We start from the raw sequence: 20,326 nt of genomic DNA on the forward strand, positions 1-20,326 counted from the left end.
TTTATCCCTGGCATGCAATCAGTGGAATAAAGTTACAGTACAAAAAAAAAGTTAGTTTCAAAAAAGTGGTATGCCTATTAATATACAGCCTGAAATGACACTTTAATAAATCCTCTTAAAGAGGCTGTGAATTTTTGCAGCTTTTTGTTAAAAATCGCGCAAAATTTCAACGTCCTGCTACTCATGCCAGGAATATAGTATATGCATATGATTAGTATGTGTGGATAGAAAACACTCTGACGTTTCTAAAACTGGTTAAATCGTGTCTGTGACTATAACAGAACGCGTGTAGGAGGCAAAATCCCAAGGAAAACTGTTCACAAAAAACACAAAAAAAATATCCCTCCGCCAGTCTCTGTATTGTCTATGGCAAGGGAAAATAGATAGCGTCCAGTTTACAATGCCTCCAGCTTCCACGCGATGTCGCCAGTACTGGCAATTGGGTTGAAGTTTATCCTTGGTGAAATGAGAAATAGGCACTTCCTGTCATCGAGTACACCGGAGGAAGTTATGAAAGGGAGAATATGGACCATGATTTCAAGACTTGCTGCTATTGAATACAGATCGCCCGTGATCAATTTGATCGATTATTAACGTTTACTAATACCTAAAGTTGGATTACAAAAGTAGTTTGAAGTGTTTTGTCAAATTTATAGGCAACTTTTTTAATTTAAAAAAAATGACGTTGCATTTTGGAAAGGTGCTTTTTCCTGGATCAGACGGGCTTCATAAATGGACATTTTGAGTATACATGGACGGATTGAATCGAAAAAAAGACCCAATTGTGATGTTTATGGGACATATAGGAGTGCCAACAAAGAAGCTCGTCAAAGGTAATGAATGTTTTATATTTTATTTCTGCGTTTTGTGTAGCGCCGGCTACGCTAATTCTTTTGTTTGCGTCCCCTTTAGGTATTTCGGGGGTTGCATGCTATCAGATAATAGCTTCTCATGCTTTCGCCGAAAAGCATTTAAAAAATCTGACATGTTGGCTAGATTCACAACGAGTGTAGCTTTAATTGAGTACCCTGCATGTGTGTTTTAATGAAAGTTTGAGTTGTATCGAGTACTATTAGTTGTCACTCTGAAATTTCCGCTGATGTTGATCCCTGTACAGGGACAGCAGCCATAAAAGCACTGCTGAATGTTCCAGCTTTGATTTCCAGCAGACAGTTAAAATGATTGATCTCCTATGAAGAACCCAACCATCATTTGATCACTTTGGCACTCTACCATGTACTGCTTATTAAAATACGTATTGTTTGTACGTGTTGTTATGTAAGTCATTATTGTCAACAATGCATCACAAACTTGGTAATTTTCGAGGTAAAAAAGTTCATTGCTATCATTCTTTACACATCCGTTGTACATTCACAATTTTATGTTTCTTGAAATCAATTGTTTCATCTTGTTAGTCTCAACTAGTAAAATAATAAATGAGTATAGTATAATGTATCTTAATAAAGAATGTAAACGTAAACTTTGTTCAGAGGAGTTCTTAATTGTCATCTACCTTGGACAGACAACTGTAATGATATCAGTATCAACCAGTACAGACAAACGGAACTAGCAGCTTGAGATGCATTGTGTAAAAGTGAGGTGTAGCCTATAGCTATGACATCTAGGTGTTTAACATAAGGCTACAGTGGATATAATGGTCACAGTGTTTCAGGACAACCTTTACATCATCAGGACAACCTTCACATCATCGAATCCCCAAGCTGACAAGGTAAAAATATGTCGTTCTGCCCCTGAACAAGGCAGTTAACCCACTGTTTCTAGGACATCATTGAAAAGAATAATTATTTCTTAATTAACTGACTTGTCTAGTTAATGTAAAAAAAAATAATAATAGTAAGACTATTCATTTGATACATTTTATTCATTTAACAAAATGTATTTACTCTTGGGACAAAAACTTCATAGGCCCTATCATACTCTAACAGACAAGGAAGCAACAATTCAGAAAAGTGTCTTTAGAATAAATGAATAAAAACAATGATGAACATGTTTTTTCCCAAAAAAAGTTTGTCTGGTATCAGTTTTACCTAATCCAGCATCAGTGTTCTGTTACATGCAATAACTGCATCATTTAATTAAATTAACCGTACCAATTTATAATGTAACCATCTCTAGTAATAGATAGATACTCGCTTCATACTTTCTTAATTTCACATTCTGAAAGATAAATTGGCTACACCCACCTTTACGTGTGATTGTCCTGTCCTTAAACCACTCTCTTCAACAGCTTCTACCAACAGAGATCATCATGATGTAGAAGAACACACACGGGTCTGGTTAAATAAGGGCCCTGGTACTGCAGATACTGCTTTTTAGACCCAATAACATTAGCAGCAAATGGACATGGTTCTCATTATGCGTAATCCCTTCCACTCCTGTTTTCTTCATATTTTCTCCCCCTTTTCTCTCTTTCTCAAACACTGGCACTATTGTCTGGGTGCACATCTGAACAGTGCTGAACACTCACAACCTTCATTGCAATGCAAATAGGCCCAGCAATGAGATACAAATGGATTTTTATCTTTCTAACCAGCTCTCACTTTCTCTTGCTCTCCCTTTGAGAACAATACAGGCACTTATTGCTGGTGTGGCAATTCATCTAAATCGACTATTTCTGCAAGTGAAATAGTTAGCGTGGTGTCCCCCCTACGCTAATGTGATTTGTATGATGTTGTAAGTAACAAGAAAATTTCCCAGGATATAGACAAGTCTTATATGGGCAGAAAGATTAACACGAATGCAAGCTAACTGCACTGTCCAATTTACAGTAGCTATTACAGTGAAAAAATACCATGCTATTGTTTGAGGAGAGTGCACAACAACACAATACTTTTATTATGGTAACTGGTTTGACACATTCACCTCTGAAGATAATAATATACTTACATTCAGTAATCTTGCTTTGATTGGCCATCCTGGGGGCCCCAGAGATAACATGTAGCATAGTTTTGTTTGATAATGTCACGACTTCGGCTGAGGTCGGCTCCTCTACTTGTTCGGGCGGCGTTCGGTTGTTGACATCACCGGCTTTCTAGTCATCACCGATCCCCATGTTTCCTTTTTCCTTTTGTTTTGTCTTGATTACGCACACCTGATTTCTATTCCCTTATTATGTTCCTTATTTACCCTCTCGTCTACCTTTCTGTTTTGTCCATGATTGTTTTGTGTTACCGTGTGTGTTGGAGGGTTATCTCTATAGTTATGTTTCCTTGTTGGAGATATTCCGGTTTTGAATATTTTGAGTAAAGACTTTTGTGTTTTCTCAAACCTGTGTCCTGCGCCTGACACCGACTACGAACCCAGCATTTTATCACAGAATCACGGACCAGATTCATGGAGTCAGCAGGCGCAGCCAGTCCTCCTCTCCCGGTAGAGGAGCACGTCCAGCAGCACACGACCATGCTACAAAGTCTAGGGACAGCCATGGATCGCGTGCTGAAGGCTATGGACAGATGGGAGAGAGGAGGATTTCCAATTAATCAAGCCACACCATCTCCTCCCGCACATCTGCTTGCCCCGATGCCCATCCATCCGTCGTCAGGGTCCAGTGGGATTCGGCTCTCGCTCCCGGGTGCGTATGACGGAACAGCTGCCGGGTGCCAGGGGTTCTTACTCCAGCTTGAGCTCTACCTGGCAGCTGTTCAGCTGGCCCCTGCGGGACGCGAGAGAGTGAGCGCCCTCATCTCCTGCCTAACAGGTAAAGCCCTGGAGTGGGTCAACGCAATCTGGGGAAGGGAGGGCCCGACCCTGGACAATTATGAGGACTTCAGTTTTTGACCATCCACCAGAAGGGAGAGCGGCAGGGGAGCGTCTGTTCCATTTAAGGCAGGGGATGAGGAGCGCGCAGGAGTTTGTGCGTGCTGGACTTTAGATGTCTGGCGGTGGGCGCTGGATGGAATGAGTGGGCCCTGATCGATCACTACAGGTGTAGTTTGCAAGAGGATGTTCGTAGGGAGCTAGCCTGCAGGGACACCACTCTCAACCTGGACCAGCTGGTGGACTTATCTATCCGGCTGGATAACCTGTTGGCCTCCCGCGGACATCCAGATCGGGATCCGTTCGTTCCATCTCCCAGCTCCGTTGACCCAACACCTATGGAGTTGGGAGGGGCTGCGATGAGGGGGCCGGAGGGGGCCATTCCATGTACTAGCTGTGGCCGCAGAGGGCACACTGCTGGTCGGTGCTGGGGAGGTCCTCCAGGAGGTTGAGGTAGCAGGCGGAACACTGGTTGTTCATCCCAGGTGAGTAGGCACACAACTCACCCAGTGCCCCCTGTTGCACACATGTTGAATTTCCTGGATTTTCCCCTCATTCCCAGCATAAGGCGCTAGTAGATTCAGGCGCAGCTGGGAACTTTATTGACAGGTCCTTGGCACTTAGATTAGGGATTCCTATTGTTCCTGTTGATGTTCCCTTCCCTGTACATGCCCTAGATAGTCGTCCTTTGGGTCTAATTAGGGAGGTCACAGTTCTCATTGCTTTGACAACATCAGGGGGGTCATAAGGAGAGAATTAATCTCTTTCTTATCGACTCTCCTGCGTTTCCCGTTGTATTGGGTCTTCCCTGGTTGGCCTCTCATGATCCTACTATTTCATGGCAACAGAGGGATCTCAAGGGATGGTCCAGTCAGTGTTCAGGGAGGTGTGTAGGTGTTTCCTTAGGTGCCACTACGGTGGAAAGTTCAAACCAGGTTTCCACCATGCACATTCCTCCCGAATATGCCGATTTGGCACTTGCCTTCTGTAAAGAGAAGGCAACTCAATTACCACCCTATCGACCGGGGATTGTGCAATAAATCTCCTGGTAGGCACTGCACTTCCCAGGAGTCACGTGTATCCTCTGTCACAGGAGGAGACGGCGGCTATGGTGACATATGTCACAGAATCTCTGGGACAGGGATACATTCGGCATTCCATTTCACCTGTCTCTTCGAGTTTCTTTTTTGTGGAGAAGAAGGAGGGAGGTTTACGCCCGTGTATAGACTATCGAGGTTTGAAACAGATTACGGTAAAATATAGTTACCCTCTGCCTCTCATCGCCAGTATGACAGAGTCAGTACACGGGGCGCGCTTCTTCACAAAATTGGACCTCAGGAGTGCTTACAACCTGGTGCGTATCCGGGGAGGGGATGAGTGGAAGACGGCATTTAGCACCACTTCTGGGCACTATGAGTACCTTGTCATGCCGTATGGGTTAATGAATGCTCCATCAGTCTTCCAATCCTTTGTGGATGAGATTTTCAGGGACCTGCACGGGCAGGGTAGAGTGTATATAGATGACATTCTAAAATCCTCCGCTACCCGCGCCGAGCATGTGTCCCTTGTGCGCAGGGTGCTTGGTCGACTGTTGGATCACGACCTATATGTCAAGGTGGAGAAATGTCTGTTCTTCTAACAGTCCGTCTTCTTCCTAGGTTACCGCTTTTCGCGTCAGGGTTGGAGATAGAGAATGACCGCATTTCAGCCTTGCGTAATTGGCCGACTCCAACCACGGTAAAGGAGTTGGAGCGGTTTTTAGGGTTTGCCAACTACTACCGGAGGTTTAGCCGGGGTTTTGGGCAGGTAGCGGCTCCCATTACCTCCTTGCTGACGGGGGACCGGCGTGACTGCAGCGGTCAGCTGAGGCGGACAGGGCTTTTGGTCACCTGAAGGCTCTGTTTACTACGGCTCCCGTGCTGGTGCATCCGGATCCCTCCTTAGCGTTCATAGTTGAGGTGGACGCGTCCGAGGCTGGAATAGGAGCTGTTCTATCTCAGCGCTCGGGTACGCCACTAAAACTCCGCCCCTGTGCTTTCTTTTCGAAGAAGCTCAGCCCGGCGGAGCGAAACTATGACGTGGGGGATAGGGAGTTGTTGGCTGTTGTCGGAGCCCTGAAGGCGAAGAGGCATTGGCTTGAGGGGGCTAGACACCCTTTCCTCATTTGGACTGACCACCGAAATCTGGAGTACATTCTGGCAGCGAGGAGACTCAACCCTCGCTAGGCAAGGTGGGCCATGTTTTTCACCCGCTTTGTTTTCACCCTGTCCTTACAAACCAGGTTCCCAGAACATTAAGGCGGACGCACTGTCCCGACTGTATGATACAGAGGAGCGGTCCACGGATCCCACTCCCATAATTCCAGCTTCTTGCCTGGTGGCACCGGTGGTATGGGAGCTGGACGGGGGCATCGAGCGGGCGTCACGTGCAGAGCCTACCCCCCACAGTCTCCAGTTGGGCATTTGTACGTTCCGTTTGATGTTCGAAATCGTTTGATCTGTTGGGCCCACACTTCACCCTCCTCTGGTCATCCTGGCATCGGTCGGACAGTGCTCTGTCTTGCTGGGAAGTACTGGTGGCCCACGTTAGCTAAGGACGTGAGGGTTTATGTCCCCTCCTGTTCGGTATGCACACAGTGCAAGGCACCTAGACATCTGCCCAGAGGGAAATTACAACCCCTTCCCGTTCCGCAACGACCGTGGTCACACCTATCGGTGGATTTCGTGAGGGATCTTCCCCCGTCGCGGGGTAACACCACGATCCTGGTCATTGTGGATCGGTTTTCTAAGTTGGTTTTCTCCCTACGGCTCTACAGACTGCTGAGGCCATGTTCACCCATGTATTCCGGCACTACGGGGTGCCTGAGGATATAGTTTCTGATCGGGGTCCCCAATTTACGTTTCTGAGGTCCTATTGCCAGGACCGGCTGGGAGAGTTGGCGGTGTTCATCCCCTGGGTGGAGATGGCCCAAAACTCCCTCCGCCACTCGGCCCAAAACTCCCTCCGCCACTCGTCCACCAACCTATCTCCTTTTCAGTGTGTGCTGGGTTACCAGCCGGTCCTGGCACCATGGCATCAGAGCCAGATCGAGGTTCCTGCGGTGGATGAATGGTTTCGGCACTCGGAGGAGACTTGGAATGCTGCCCATGTGTGACGACAACGGGCCATCAGGTGGCAAAAGGCAAGTGCTGACCTCCACCGCAGTGAGGCCCCGGTGTATGTACCGGGGGATCAGGTCTGGCTCTCGACCTGAAACCTACCCCTTCACCTGCCCTGCCTGAAGCTGGGTCCGTGGTTTGTGAGGCCATTTAAGTCCTGAGGAGACTGAACGAGGTGTGTTATAGGTTACAACTCCCCCTGATTACCATATTAACCCCTTGTTTCATGTGTCTCTCCTCAGGCCGGTGGTGGCTGGTCCGCTCCAGCAGTCTGAGGTGCGGGTGGTTCCTCCACCCCCTCTGGACATCGAAGGGGCCCTGGAGTACACCGTACGAGCCATCATGTACTCAAGGCGTCGGGCGAGGGGCCTTCAGTACCTCGTGGAGTGGGAGGGGTACGGCCCGGAGGAGCGATGCTGGGTTCCAGCGGAGGACATCCTAGACCCATCTTTAATACAGGAGTTACCCCGTCTCCGTCCGGATCGCCCTGCATCCCATCCTCCGGGTCGTCCCCGAGGCCGGTGTCGGCACACTGCTGGAGCCGCGCGTCAAGGGGGGGATACTGTCACGACTTGTTCGGGCGGCGTTCGGTGGTCGACGTCCCTGGCTTTCTAGTCATCACTGATCCACGTTTCCTTTTTCTTTTTGTTTTGTCTTGATTACGCACACCTTATTTCTATTCCCTTATTATGTTCCTTATTTATCCTCTCGTCTACCTTTCTGTTTTGTCCGTGATTGTTTTGTGTTACCGTGTGTGTTGGAGGGTTCTCTCTATACGTTATGTTTCCTTGTTGGAGATCCGTTTTTTTATATTTTGAGTAAAGACTTTTGTGTTTTCTCAGACCTGTGTCCTGCGCCTGACTCAGACTACGAACCCAGCATTTTATCACAGATAAAATCTATTTTTAAATTAAAATGTAGGAACTGGATTCTACAGTTTGAACCCCTGCTCAATTGTTTTTAGACTCCTAAGTAATATAATGGCTTTTCTCTTGCATTTCAAAGATTTAAAAATATATTTTGAAAACGCATGTTTTTTCTTTGTATTATTTTTTACCAGATCTAATGTGTTATATTCTCCAACATTAATTTCACATTTCCACAAACTTCAAAGTATTTCCTTTCAAATGGTATCAAGACAATGCATATCCTTGCTTCAGGTCCTGAGATACAAGCAGTTAGTTTTGGAGTTTTTGCCAGGGTCCGATCCTTAAGAGTTTTTAAGACTGCGGATAACCACGGAGAAGGACCTCGACATAGGCGTCGTCTTGATATGGACACATTTTTCTAAACAACAGGCCTCTCGTGACCTCGAGTTGTGAATTCATGTATGTTTGGTCGTGAATCGTCTTTGGACACTGTCAGACCATTGTGGAAAGTTCACGCTACTCTTGCTGTTGTAGAGAAATAATTGTCCCTAATTATAATGCTTCTCACTCCAATAACTAAAAGCTACTTTTCCCCTTAGGGCCACCATAAATAATGCTAGCTCCTGACCAATAAATTAGCACACAGGACTAAGTTTAACATCAGCTGGTTGAAAACTAGGCACACAGCAGATATTAAAAGTCTTGCTTTTAGGCAGGATTTTCTTTCCTGGCATGTACACTATTTTGACATGCTAACCATGCAGGTTATGGATGCATCATTAGCTTTTACAGCATTCTCCCCTCTGAGACAATAACACAAGGATTTTTTTTTTTGTATCCGCAAGTTGGTTCAATTGCTGTGAACTCAATGACTTACATTTTGATCCCACATCAAACACAGAAATGTCAAGACTTGTACTGTGACATTTCAAACCTCCATCCATTGTGGACTGAGTCTAACGGAGCCTCCCTCATTAGAATCACCAACAACTGGGAAATAATAGCACCATTGAATGCTATCTCTGTTTCTACTCTTGTTCTTTCAAAATATTGCAATTAATGCATCAATACAGAAATATAAATTTAGGCTCAAAACAGAGGTTTTGTCTACCCTAAACTATCCTTTGCTATAAACTAGAATCAACAGGTTTTATATTGGTATTATATTTTGCAATATAAACCGAAAACATTTCATGAAAACACATGCTGTATTGAGAGTAGCAACAGGGTAGATTTGAACACACAGCTATTCTTCGTGTAGGATGGAATCAGCATGCCAAGGCTGGATCCTGGACAAACATTGCTATAAGACTAATATTTCATGATTTAATGATTTAAGAGAAAAGTATTAGTTTGTGATGACTGACTTCCGCTTTGGAATCACACACTGAATGCTTTAAATAACTCTTATAACCCAGATAAGCTGTTTACATTATCTTCACACGTCAGCCATGACCATAAAATACAGATGTTGAAGGGAGTCAATTATATTGTGGATGAACAATACATGGTTATTTTATATATATATATATATATATATGTATATATATATATATATACATATATATATATATATGGGGAGAACAAGTATTTGATACACTGCCAATTTTGCAGATTTTCCTGCTTACAAAGCATGTAGAGTTCTGTAATTTTTATCATAGGTACACTTAAACTGTGAGAGATGGAATCTAAAACAAAAATCCAGAAAATCACATTGTATGATTTTTAAGTAATTAATTAGCATTTTATTGCATGACATAAGTATTTGATCACCTACCAACCAGTAAGAATTCTGGCTCTCACAGACCTGTTTGAACTCGTTACCTGTATAAAAGACACCTGTCCACACACTCAATCAAACAGACTCCAACCTCTCCACAATGGCCAAGACCAGAGAGCTGTGTAAGGACATCAGGGATAAAATTGTGGGGTATGGGCTACAGGACAATAGGCAAGCAGCTTGGTGAGAAGGCAACAACTGTTGGCGCAATTATTAGAAAATGGAAAAAGTTCAAGATGACGGTCAATCACCCTCAGTCTGGGGCTCCATGCAAGATCTCACCTCGTGGGGCATCAATGATCATGAGGAAGGTGAGAGATCAGCCCAGAACTACACAGCAGGACCTGGTCAATGACCTGAAGAGCGCTGGGACCACAGTCTCAAAGAAAACCATTAGTAACACACTACGCCGTCAAGGATTAAAATCCTGCAGCGCACGCAAGGTCCCCCTGCTCAAGCCAGCTCATGTCCAGGCCCGTCTGAAGTTTGCCAATGACCATCTGGATGATCCAGAGGAGGAATGGGAGAAGGTCATGTGGTCTGATGAGACAAAAATAGAGCTTTTTGGTCTAAACTCCGTGTTTGGAGGAAGAAGAAGGATGAGTACAACCCCAAGAATACCATCCCAACCGTGAAACGTTGAGGTGGAAACATCATTATTTTGGGATGCTTTTCTGCAACGGGGACAGGACGACTGCACCGTATTGAGGGGAGGATGGATGGGGCCATGTATCACGAGATCTTGGCCAACAACCTCCTTCCCTCAGTAAGAGCATTGAAGATGGGTTGTGGCTGGTTCTTCCAGCATGACAACAACCCGAAACACACAGCCAGGGCAACTAAGGAGTGGCTCCGTAAGAAGCATCTCAAGGTCCTGGAGTGGCTTAGCCAATCTCCAGACCTGAAACCAATAGAAAATATTTGGAGGGAGCTGAAAGTCCGTATTGCCCAGCGATAGCCCTGAAAATGGTTTCTGTACCAAATATTAAGTTCTGTTTTTCTGCTGTATCAAATACTTATGTCATGCAATAAAATGCAAATTAATTACTTAAAAATCATACAATGTGATTTTCTGGATTTTTGTTTTAGATTCCGTCTCTCACAGTTGAAGTTTACCTATGATAAAAATTAAAGACCTCTGCATGCTTTGTAAGTAGGAAAACCTGCAAAATCGTCAGTGTATCAAATACTTGTTCTCCCCACTGTCATTGTTGTTCTGCACCCACTGTTCGCAAGTCGTTGTGACACGTCGTCAAGCATTGAAAAAGGACAATATTTCCCAAAAGTAAATACAAGCCTAAAGCAAAAGCCTCTCTCTGTTCTCAGGGGAAATATGGATCAGAGAGGGGTGTGGTATCCGTCATTGTGATGAAATACACAATTAATCCTTTTTTCCGTATTCCCTCCTTGACGACCTAGATTAAAATTATTTCGAGGCCCTGTCACTCCTGTATTGTAGCTGTGTTGTCTCCTACCTCGTGCCACTGGGCGACTATAGATGATTAATGGACAAGGTTACAAAGTATTTGCACAAATAAGTTGAAAACAATCGATCCAGTGCAGAGCACTGTCATAGCCCTAAGGGATGTGCTTCTCCTGAAAGAATGTACAATCCCTCTGGCCAGGGTTCAATTGAGATGCAGATTGTGTCAGATTGATCAATGAGAACCCCTGCTGAGCCATCAATCTAACAGGACTGGAATAGGGAAAAGAGAGTCATTAAGATGTATATGCTGCCGTGTCCCACCAATGCTCTCTACCCAGTGTCTGAGAAGCAGCTACAGTATGCCACAGGGACATAGCAGCTACAAAACAGTAGCTCCTCTGTAAGTGTGAGACCCCTGGACAAGTGTTGTGGTAGGTTTAATGTGAGAACAACATGGGGCTCAACATCTTCACTACGATTTTGATCTTGTCTGACAGTACAGTGTCACAGTACATGCTCGTGATATTGAAAGTCAGGTTATGACTTTACTTTCATTAATCTGATGACTGTTATTTATGTAATCAACTAACTAGGTTTAATTGTTACCTGATTAAATTAATTAGGTAACAATTAACTTGAGGCACCACGAGAGTGGTTATTTAAAGAGTTACCATCTCCCGAATTAAACTCTAAAGGTCTTTACCTATTACATCCATAAACAGTCAACTTATTAATCATAACCTCGTATCATATCATCATTCTGAACAGTTGTAACCTACTTGCATCTGCAAAAACTTACTTATGATTCAGTACAACACAAATTGTTTTAATTATTTATTTACTAGCTAACTAAATTGTAACACAGGATGAACATACACACTTAATACATTAGAAACATGTCCCTAGCGGAATGACAAGAAACACCCACCAACCAAGGACCAAGCAGCGTGGTAACAGGCAACAGCAGCAGCAGCAGCAGGAGAGGCAGCGATACTTGGAGAAATGGACTTGGGAGGAGATTTTGGACGGCAAAGGACCCTGGGAACAGGGGAATATCGCCGCCCCAAAGCAGAGCTGGAGGAAGCGAAAACAGAGAGGCGGCATTATGAGGAGCTAGCACGGCAGAGCGGCTGGAAGCCCTTGAGGCAGCCCCAAAAATTTCTTGGGAGGGGGCACACGGGGAGTGTGTCGAAGCCAGGTAAGAGACCTGCGCCAACTTCCCGTGCTTACCGGAGAGAGAGAGGGACCGGGCAGGCACCGTGTTATGCGGTGGAGCGTAGAGTTTCCCCAGTGCGTGTGCATAGCCTGGTGCGGTACATTCCAGCTGCTCGTATTGGCCTTCCTCCTCTCCAGCGCCGTCAGAGTCTCCCGTCTGTCCTGAGCCGCCAGAGTCTCCCGTCTGTCCTGAGCCGCCAGAGTCTCCCGTCTGTCCTGAGCCGCCAGAGTCTCCCGTCTGTCCTGAGCCGCCAGAGTCTCCCGTCTGTCCTGAGCCGCCAGAATCTCCCGTCTGTCCTGAGCCGCCAGAGTCTCCCGTCTGTCCTGAGCCGCCAGAGCCGCCAGTCTGTCCTGGGCCATCAGAGCCGCCAGCTAGGAGCCGCCAGAGCCGCCATCAGCCAGCCAGGAGCTGTCAGAGCCGTCAGCCAGCCAGGATCCGCCAGAGCCGTCAGCCAGCCAGGAGCTGCCAGAATCGCCCTTCACTCCAGAGTTGCCGGAGTCTCCCGCCTGCCCGGCGCTGCAGGAGTCTCCCGTCCATCCGGCGCTGCCTGAATCTCCCGTCCATTTGGGACCCATGGCTAGGGTCCCCAGTCGGAGGTCGGCAGCAAGGGTCGCCGCTCATAAGAGGCCACAGGGCGGTTGAGGAGGCGGACAAAAACTGCTCCAGAACCGCCACCGCAGACAGACGCCCACCCAGACCTTCCCCTATAGGTTCAGATTTTGCGGCCGGAGTCCGCACCTTTGGGGGGAACGTACTGTCACGTTCTGACCTTTATTTCCTTTGTTTTGTCTTTATTTAGTATTGTCAGGGCGTGAGTTGGGGGGGCAGTCTGTTTGTTTTTCTATGTTTGGTTTCTGTTTCGGCCTAGTATGGTTCTCAATCAGAGGCAGGTGTCGTTAGTTGTCTCTGATTGAGAATCATACTTAGGTAGCCTGGGTTTCACTGTTGGTTTGTGGGTGTTTGTTTCCGTGTCAGTGTTTGTCGCCACACGGTACTGTTTCGGTTTCGTTTCTTCACGTTTCTTTTGTTATTTTTGTATTCAGTGTTCAGTGCTTTCTTTGATTAAAGTTATGGACACTTACCAAACTGCATCTTGGTCCGATCCTTACTCCTCTTCAGACGAAGAGGAGATCTGCCGTTACAAGTGTGTTGAAACAAAAACACAGTCCTTGGGTGAATTTGGAGCGGGAGATGCTGAATAGAACATTCAGCATCTCCCGCTCCAAATTCACCCAAGGACTGGGTGTACAACAGAGTGTGAGCTGTCAACCCCCACCAGCCCCCTTCACCTTGCGGCTGTGGTTGAAGTTATTTATTGCAAAGCTGATCTGACCTTTTTGGATCCTCACAGGACAGTCATGACAGTCCTCCTCTGGTGGGTTCAATCTTGGAAGGATTCGGCAAGTTGCAACCCACCACAAGAATGACCACGGGATGTCCTGGTTGGTGGATCATCGTGACAGTCCCCCTCTGGTAGTTTAACCTGGTATGATTTCTGCAAGCTGCAGACCCCAACAAGAATGGTCATGGGAAGTCCTGTTTGTCATCCTCGTTCCGGTCCCATCGTCCGGTTGTCCAGGATGGTGGATCTAGACAGTAACTTAGACAGACGTTAATAACACTCACGAAAACATCATTACGTTTCTTCCCCAAATGAACGCCGTTGGCAATAACTGGTGGTTGTATGGGGATCTTGTTTGTGGCAGTATCACTTCCTAAGTGTCAAAGCAAATGAAATAAAAATGAATATAAACACAAACAAAAAGATAGAAAAAAAAGATTTAGTTACCACAGCTTAATATACCCATCGTGTCCGATTTTGAAAATGTTTTACAGCGAAAACACCACATATATTTATGTTAGATCACCACCAAATCCCCAAAAAACACACAGACATTTTTCCCAGCCAAAGATAGTCACAAAAGCAGAAATAGAGATAAAATGTATCACTAACCTCAGATGACACTCATAGGACATCATGTTACACAATACATTTATGTTTTGTTCGATAATATGCATATTTGTATCCACAAATCACGGTTTACATTGGCGCCATGTTCAGAAATGCCTCTAAAATAACCGGAGTAATTACATAGAGCCACGTCATATAACAGAAATACTCATCATAAACTTTGATGAAAGATACATGTTTTACATATAATTAAAGATACACTTGTTCTTAATTGATTCAACCGCTGTCACGACTTCTACCGAAGTCGTTGCCTCTCCTTGTTCGGGCAGTGCTCGGCGTTCGACGTCACCGGTCTTCTAGCCATCATTGATCCTTTTTTCATTTTCCATTGGTTTTGTCTTGTCTTCCCACACACCTGTTTTCAATCCCATTCATTACCTGTTGTGTATTTAACCCTCTGTTTCCCCTCATGTCTTTGTCAGAGATTGTTTTATTGTCAGTGTAGTGTGATTGTTGTATAGGTGCGCGTCAGGTCCTCGTACCCATGTTTGTGTGTTTATGTACATTTAGTGTTATGGAGCATACTCCGTGGACTTTATTAAAAGACTCTATTTTACACTCCATTTGACTCTCCTGCGCCTGACTGCCCTGCCACCTATTACACGTATGCATGACAGAATCTCTGACCAATATATGAAGTCAGCAGGAGAGGACACTATGCCCATGGAGCTGGAGGAACGCGTTCAGGAACAAGCGAGGGAGCTTGACGTTATCAGCTCCGTCATGGATCACATTGTCATGAAAATGGATCGCTGGGAGAGACAGGGAGTTTCTCCAGCGCCACCACCACCACAACTGGAATCTCCCGTGAACGTTTTTTCCTCTCCGGAATCGAGGATCCATTTATCCCTACCTACGGGATACAACGGAGATACTGCCGGCTGCCAGGGTTTCCTCCTTAACCCTCCCGTGGTCCTAGGGTCAGTGTGACCCAGGTCCTGTGTGTGGAGGGCTCCCCTTTCTGCGCTCTGCGCTCGCGGGTCAGAGCGACCCAGGCCCTGTGTTTCCAGGGCTCTGCGCTTTGCTCTCCCGAGTCAGAGCGACCGTGCCAGCCACTGGCGAGGCGTGTGCCTCTGAGCATAGTAGAGAGTCTGCGAGTGTGGCGAGTGTGGCGAGGCTGTGCCGGGCTCCCCGCTCTGCGCTCTGTGCTCTGTCCTCTGTGCTCTGCGCTCTCGGGTCAGAGCGACCCTGCCAGCCACTGGCGAGGCGTGTGCCGTCGAGCGTAGTAGAGTGTCTGCGAGTGTGGCGAGGCTGTGCTCTGGGCTCACCGCTCTGCGCTCTGCGCTCTGGGCTCTGGGCTCTGCGCTCTGGGCTCTGCGCTCATGGGTCAGAGCGACCCAGCCAGCCGCTGCACAGGTCCGGACGTGCTCCGCTGTGTGCTAGAGAGCAGCCGAGTGTTGCAGTTGCGCTCTGCTCTCGTGGGTCAGAGCGACCCAGCCAGCCGCTGCACAGGTCCGGACGTGCTCCGCTGTGTGCTAGAGAGCAGCCGAGTGTTGCAGTTGCGCTCTGCGACCCAGGCCCTGTGTTTCCAGGGCTGGCCCTCTGCGCTCTGTGCTCTGCGAGTCCGAGCGACCCTGTCAGCCACTGGCGAGGCGTATGCCGTGGAGCGTACTACAGAGTGTCTGCGAGTGTGGCGAGTGTTCTTGTTGCGCTCTGCGAGTCAGAGCGACCCAGCCGGCCGCTGCACAGGTCCGGACGTGCTCCGCTGTGTGCTAGAGAGCAGCCGAGTGTTGCAGTTGCGCTCTGCGATTCAGAGCGACCCAGCCAGCCGCTGCACAGGTCCGGACGTGCTCCGCTGTGTGCTAGAGAGCAGCCGAGTGTTCTTGTTGCTCGGCTGGGGTTTGGGTCGACTGCACAGGGCTACACAGGTGCGCGCAAGCGAGCCTCGAGCATTTTCGGGTCTCGGTATCCCGCGTAAGCCGTCCGGCCGGCCCTACGTAGAGAGGATACTAATATTGTCATCGGCGCCCACCCACACCAACCCGCACACACACACACACACACACCCCCACAAAGTGACCGGCGCCCCACCCGTGCCAAGTGCGCTCTTCCCCGCAGCTCAGCGGACCCGCTCGGCTCCACCGATCGGCCATGGCCGCGCGTTTTACGGCCGCGCAGGTTCTAGAACAGATCTTGTCCAGCGTGGACCAAGAAGACTACTCGGATTGCCAGGAGGAGGAAGAGGAAGAGGTTTCGGAAGACGAAGACGGGGAAGATACAACCCCGAGCGTCGCGAGGTCGACGATGCCTCTTCTCCCTCTTCTGAGGAAGAGCAGCCCGAGGAAGAGCCGCCCGAGGACGAGCCGCCCGAGGACGAGCGCGAGGACCGCGACGAGGAAGAGATCTCCTCGGCCCCGGACCGACGGGAGCCGCCGTTGCTGTCGAAGAACGGCAAAATCGAGTGGTCCCCCGTGGCCTACGGCCGCCACCGCGGGCCCCTGGCGATCTGCCACGCCAGGCCGGACCAGACTCCGGGCCCCACGGCCTATGCCGCGACACAGGCCTGCGACATCGCGTCCGCCTTCCACCTGTTTGTCACACCGGCGATAGAAAGGATAATTGTGGAAATGACGAACCTGCACGGGGCCAGAAAATACGGCGACGGCTGGCAACCCATTGACGCCACGGACCTGCGCGCCTACCTAGGGCTGCTGATCCTAGCGGGCGTCTACAGGTCCCGGGGCGAGGCCGCGGCAAGCCTGTGGGACGCCGAGATCGGCAGGACCGTGTTCCGAGCCACCATGTCGCTCAAGGTCTTTCACAGGTACTCGAGGCTGCTGCGATTCGACGACCGCCAGTCGAGACCCGCCAGACTCGCCACGGACAAACTCGCAGCCATACGGGAGGTCTGGGACCTGTGGGAGGCGCGGCTGCCGGCCCTCTACAACTCGGGGCCCGACGTGACGGTGGACGAGCAACTGGTCCCGTTCAGAGGTACTGTGCTTGCGCTTGTGCGCGTGCGTGCGCGTGTGCTTACATGTCTATACAGAGCGTGTGTGACACAACGGTTGGCCCTTTTGTCTACCCCGTTGCACACGGTAACCACACTAATGTCTTGTCCCCTTTCCAAAAAGGCCGCTGTCCTTTCCGTCAGTACATCCCCAGCAAGCCGGCCAAATACGGCATCAAGTCGTGGGTGGCCTGCGACGCCAAGTCCAGCTACGCTTGGAAGATGCAAGTGTACACCGGCAAGGCGGCCGGCAGAGGCCCCGAGAAGAACCAGGGGATGCGCGTCGTCCTCGATCTGACAACGGGCCTGAGCGGTCGCAACGTCACCTTCGACAACTTCTTCACCTCCTACGACCTGGGCCAGCGGCTCCTCGAGAGGAACCTCACCATGGTGGGCACGGTGAGAAAGAACAAGGCCGAGCTCCCGCCGCGCTGCTCGAGTCCAGGGGCAGACAGGTCCTGTCCTCCAGGTTCGCCTTCACGCCCACCGCCACTCTGGTGTCCTACCTGGCAAAGAGAAACAAGAACGTGCTACTCTTGAGCACGCTGCACACAGAGGGCCACATCAGCGATCGTCGCGACAAGAAGCCGGCCCTCATCCTAGACTACAACTGCAACAAGGGCGGCGTGGACAACCTAGACAAGGTGGTGGGCACCTACAGCTGCAGACGGATGACTGCCCGCTGGCCCCTGGTCGTCTTCCACAACATCCTCGACGTGTCCTCCTACAACGCCTTTGTCATATGGCGAGAGATCAAAGCCTGACTGGATGCCTGGCAAGCGGAACAAGCGCAGGGTGTTCCTCGAGCAGCTGGGAAAGGCACTCGTGAAGCCGCTGATCCAAAGAAGGCAGCATCTGCCCCGCACCGAAGCGGCATCAGCCCTTGTCAAAGTCCTACAGAGTGCTACGGCGGCGCCTCCTGATCAACAGCGCCAGGGTCCCGCCGCTGGCACGGCCGCTGCCCCGCTCATTGCCCCGGCCACCACCGGGGCAAGTAAGAGGAGGAGGTGTCAGCTCTGCCCACCCAAGAAGGACTCCAAGACACACACGGTGTGCTGCAGGTGTAAGAAATACATCTGCAAAGGCTGTTCACACGCCTACTGTCACACTTGCGCACATTGGGCCTTTAGCCAGGACGGGACAGGGTGACCCGAAGGACGCGGGGACTAGACACAGTACCAGGACCACGGGAGGGATAACAATACATAACAGCCATACCCAAAGGCACAATGCCCACAACACAGGGAAGGTAGGGTAGAGGGTGAGGGGGGGGCGTTTTTAAAACCGATACCCAAACCGACACGGGGCCCAAGGGCACACGGGGGGCAGACTGCTGGAAATCACACACGGGCCTGCCCGTGAAATGTCCAGGATGTGAGTTTTTGAGGCAGGACCTCCCACTAGTGTCCACCGGTATCCAACTGGAAGACAACCTCTACTCAGTCTCTAATACCCAGTGGATCACAATACAAGGCAGGTGTACAGATCTTGTTGAACTGTGCATCTGGAAGAGACATGGATGGGCCCGGAACAGCCGTGGTAGATCGGCCTTACTACGCAGCCTGTCCTGTGGACTGTACCGGATACAACGTGAACACTGGTGCCAGACTACATTCCCTGGGTCTCAGTGTACTGAAGACTGAAGGTGTGAGGATGATGGACCCAGATTCGGTCTCACTGAATCTGACACTGCTCCGAGAAAGTATGGGGGAGATGTAATTATCAGTTGAAATGTTATATTGTATTAATTTGGTACTATGGTGATGTGGACCTCTTTTATCAATAAAGTACAGTGGTTACACTTGACAGTTGCTTGTCTGAGCATACTTTATTTTTACTTGCATTCAACAGCATTATAAACTATAACATGGCTACCCAGGCCCTCACAGTGAGCAAGCATGGCAGCCATTATAGGATCCTGTGGCTTCTGTCAAGCTCTGTGTGATTGATGAAGCTTTCCTTAGGCCCGCCCTATCATGACTCAGTCAGCAAGCATGGCAGCCATTATAGGCTCCTGTGGCTTCTGTCAAGCTCTGTGTGATTGATGAAGCTTTCCTTAGGCCCGCTCTATCATGACTCAGTCTGCAGAGCTGTGGGTCTCTGACAATAGGGGCCAAAGCGATATATTAATGACTATACGGACGTCTCTCAGGAAGCAGAACAGAGTGTATAATGGCACATGGGAAATCAGAGTCTTGCTATACACTCAGATATTGTAATACAGCAAAGGACAATGACAGTAGCGACGACTCAGACATTGACTTTGTTAGTGGCAGCACATGCAGAGAGCTGCAGTTCAACCCTGTTACAGCTGAAGATGCCCAATCGCTGTGTACGAGGCTGAAGCTGCAGTGCCAGAAGAGGTCTCTAAGTAATAGTGCGTGTGGTGTGTTAGGGGCTCCTTGTAATAATGTGAAAATAAAAGGTGACGGAAACTGTTTCTTCAGAGCGGTCAGTGAAGCGCTATGTGGTACAGAGGAGTACCATGAACCAATTCGAAATGCTGTGGTGCGCCAGCTCCAGAGCAAACAACATAGGTATAGGACCATCCTGAGAATGTGTTACCGTTCAGTGTCAGAGTACGTTACGAAATCCAAAATGGACTGTCTAGGTAGTTGGGCGACCGAAGTAGAGATTCAAGCTGCAGCAGACATGTTGGGTGTGAGCATATATACATACTATCCAAACCGTTGGATTGAATACAGATCTAACGGTTTACAGGTCTCTAGGCAGGGCATATATTTGGAGAATAGTCGGAACCATTATGAGACAGTTGTTTGTGTCAAGAGGCCTCAGACTCAGTCTTGTTATGGGTACTGTAAGGTTTATGAGATTGGGAACAGCGGTATACCGCAAGCCGTTAGGTCTTCAGGCTCCAAATCGTCCGATTCCAACAGCAGTTGGAGAGCAACAAGGTCAAGTGACTACGATGATTGGATGTGTGATGATTATCAAGGACACGGGCAAGAGGACTATACACATAACCGAGATACTCCCGGTGCTGACATGGAGAATACCAGAGACCAGGAGGCTGACACTAGTCCCCAGTACCATTCAACCAAAAGTCTTGTGGACTATGACGTCTACGATTCTGAGGGTTCAGACTACGAGATCCACATCCAAGATGTCGACAGTGAAGAAGAGATTGACGACGAAGAGGTGGTGTACTGCGAAGAGG

At 48.6% G+C, this 20,326-nt stretch overlaps 1 pseudogene; it reads left to right on the plus strand.

The window, feature by feature from the left end:
* Positions 1–6,881: 6,881 nt before the first annotated feature.
* Positions 6,882–18,401, plus strand: LOC112230131 (annotated as a pseudogene).
* The last annotated feature ends 1,925 nt before the right edge of the window (positions 18,402–20,326 follow it).

This window comes from Oncorhynchus tshawytscha, linkage group LG16, assembly GCF_018296145.1.
Source record: "Oncorhynchus tshawytscha isolate Ot180627B linkage group LG16, Otsh_v2.0, whole genome shotgun sequence".
NCBI classification, from domain to species: Eukaryota; Metazoa; Chordata; class Actinopteri; order Salmoniformes; family Salmonidae; genus Oncorhynchus; species Oncorhynchus tshawytscha.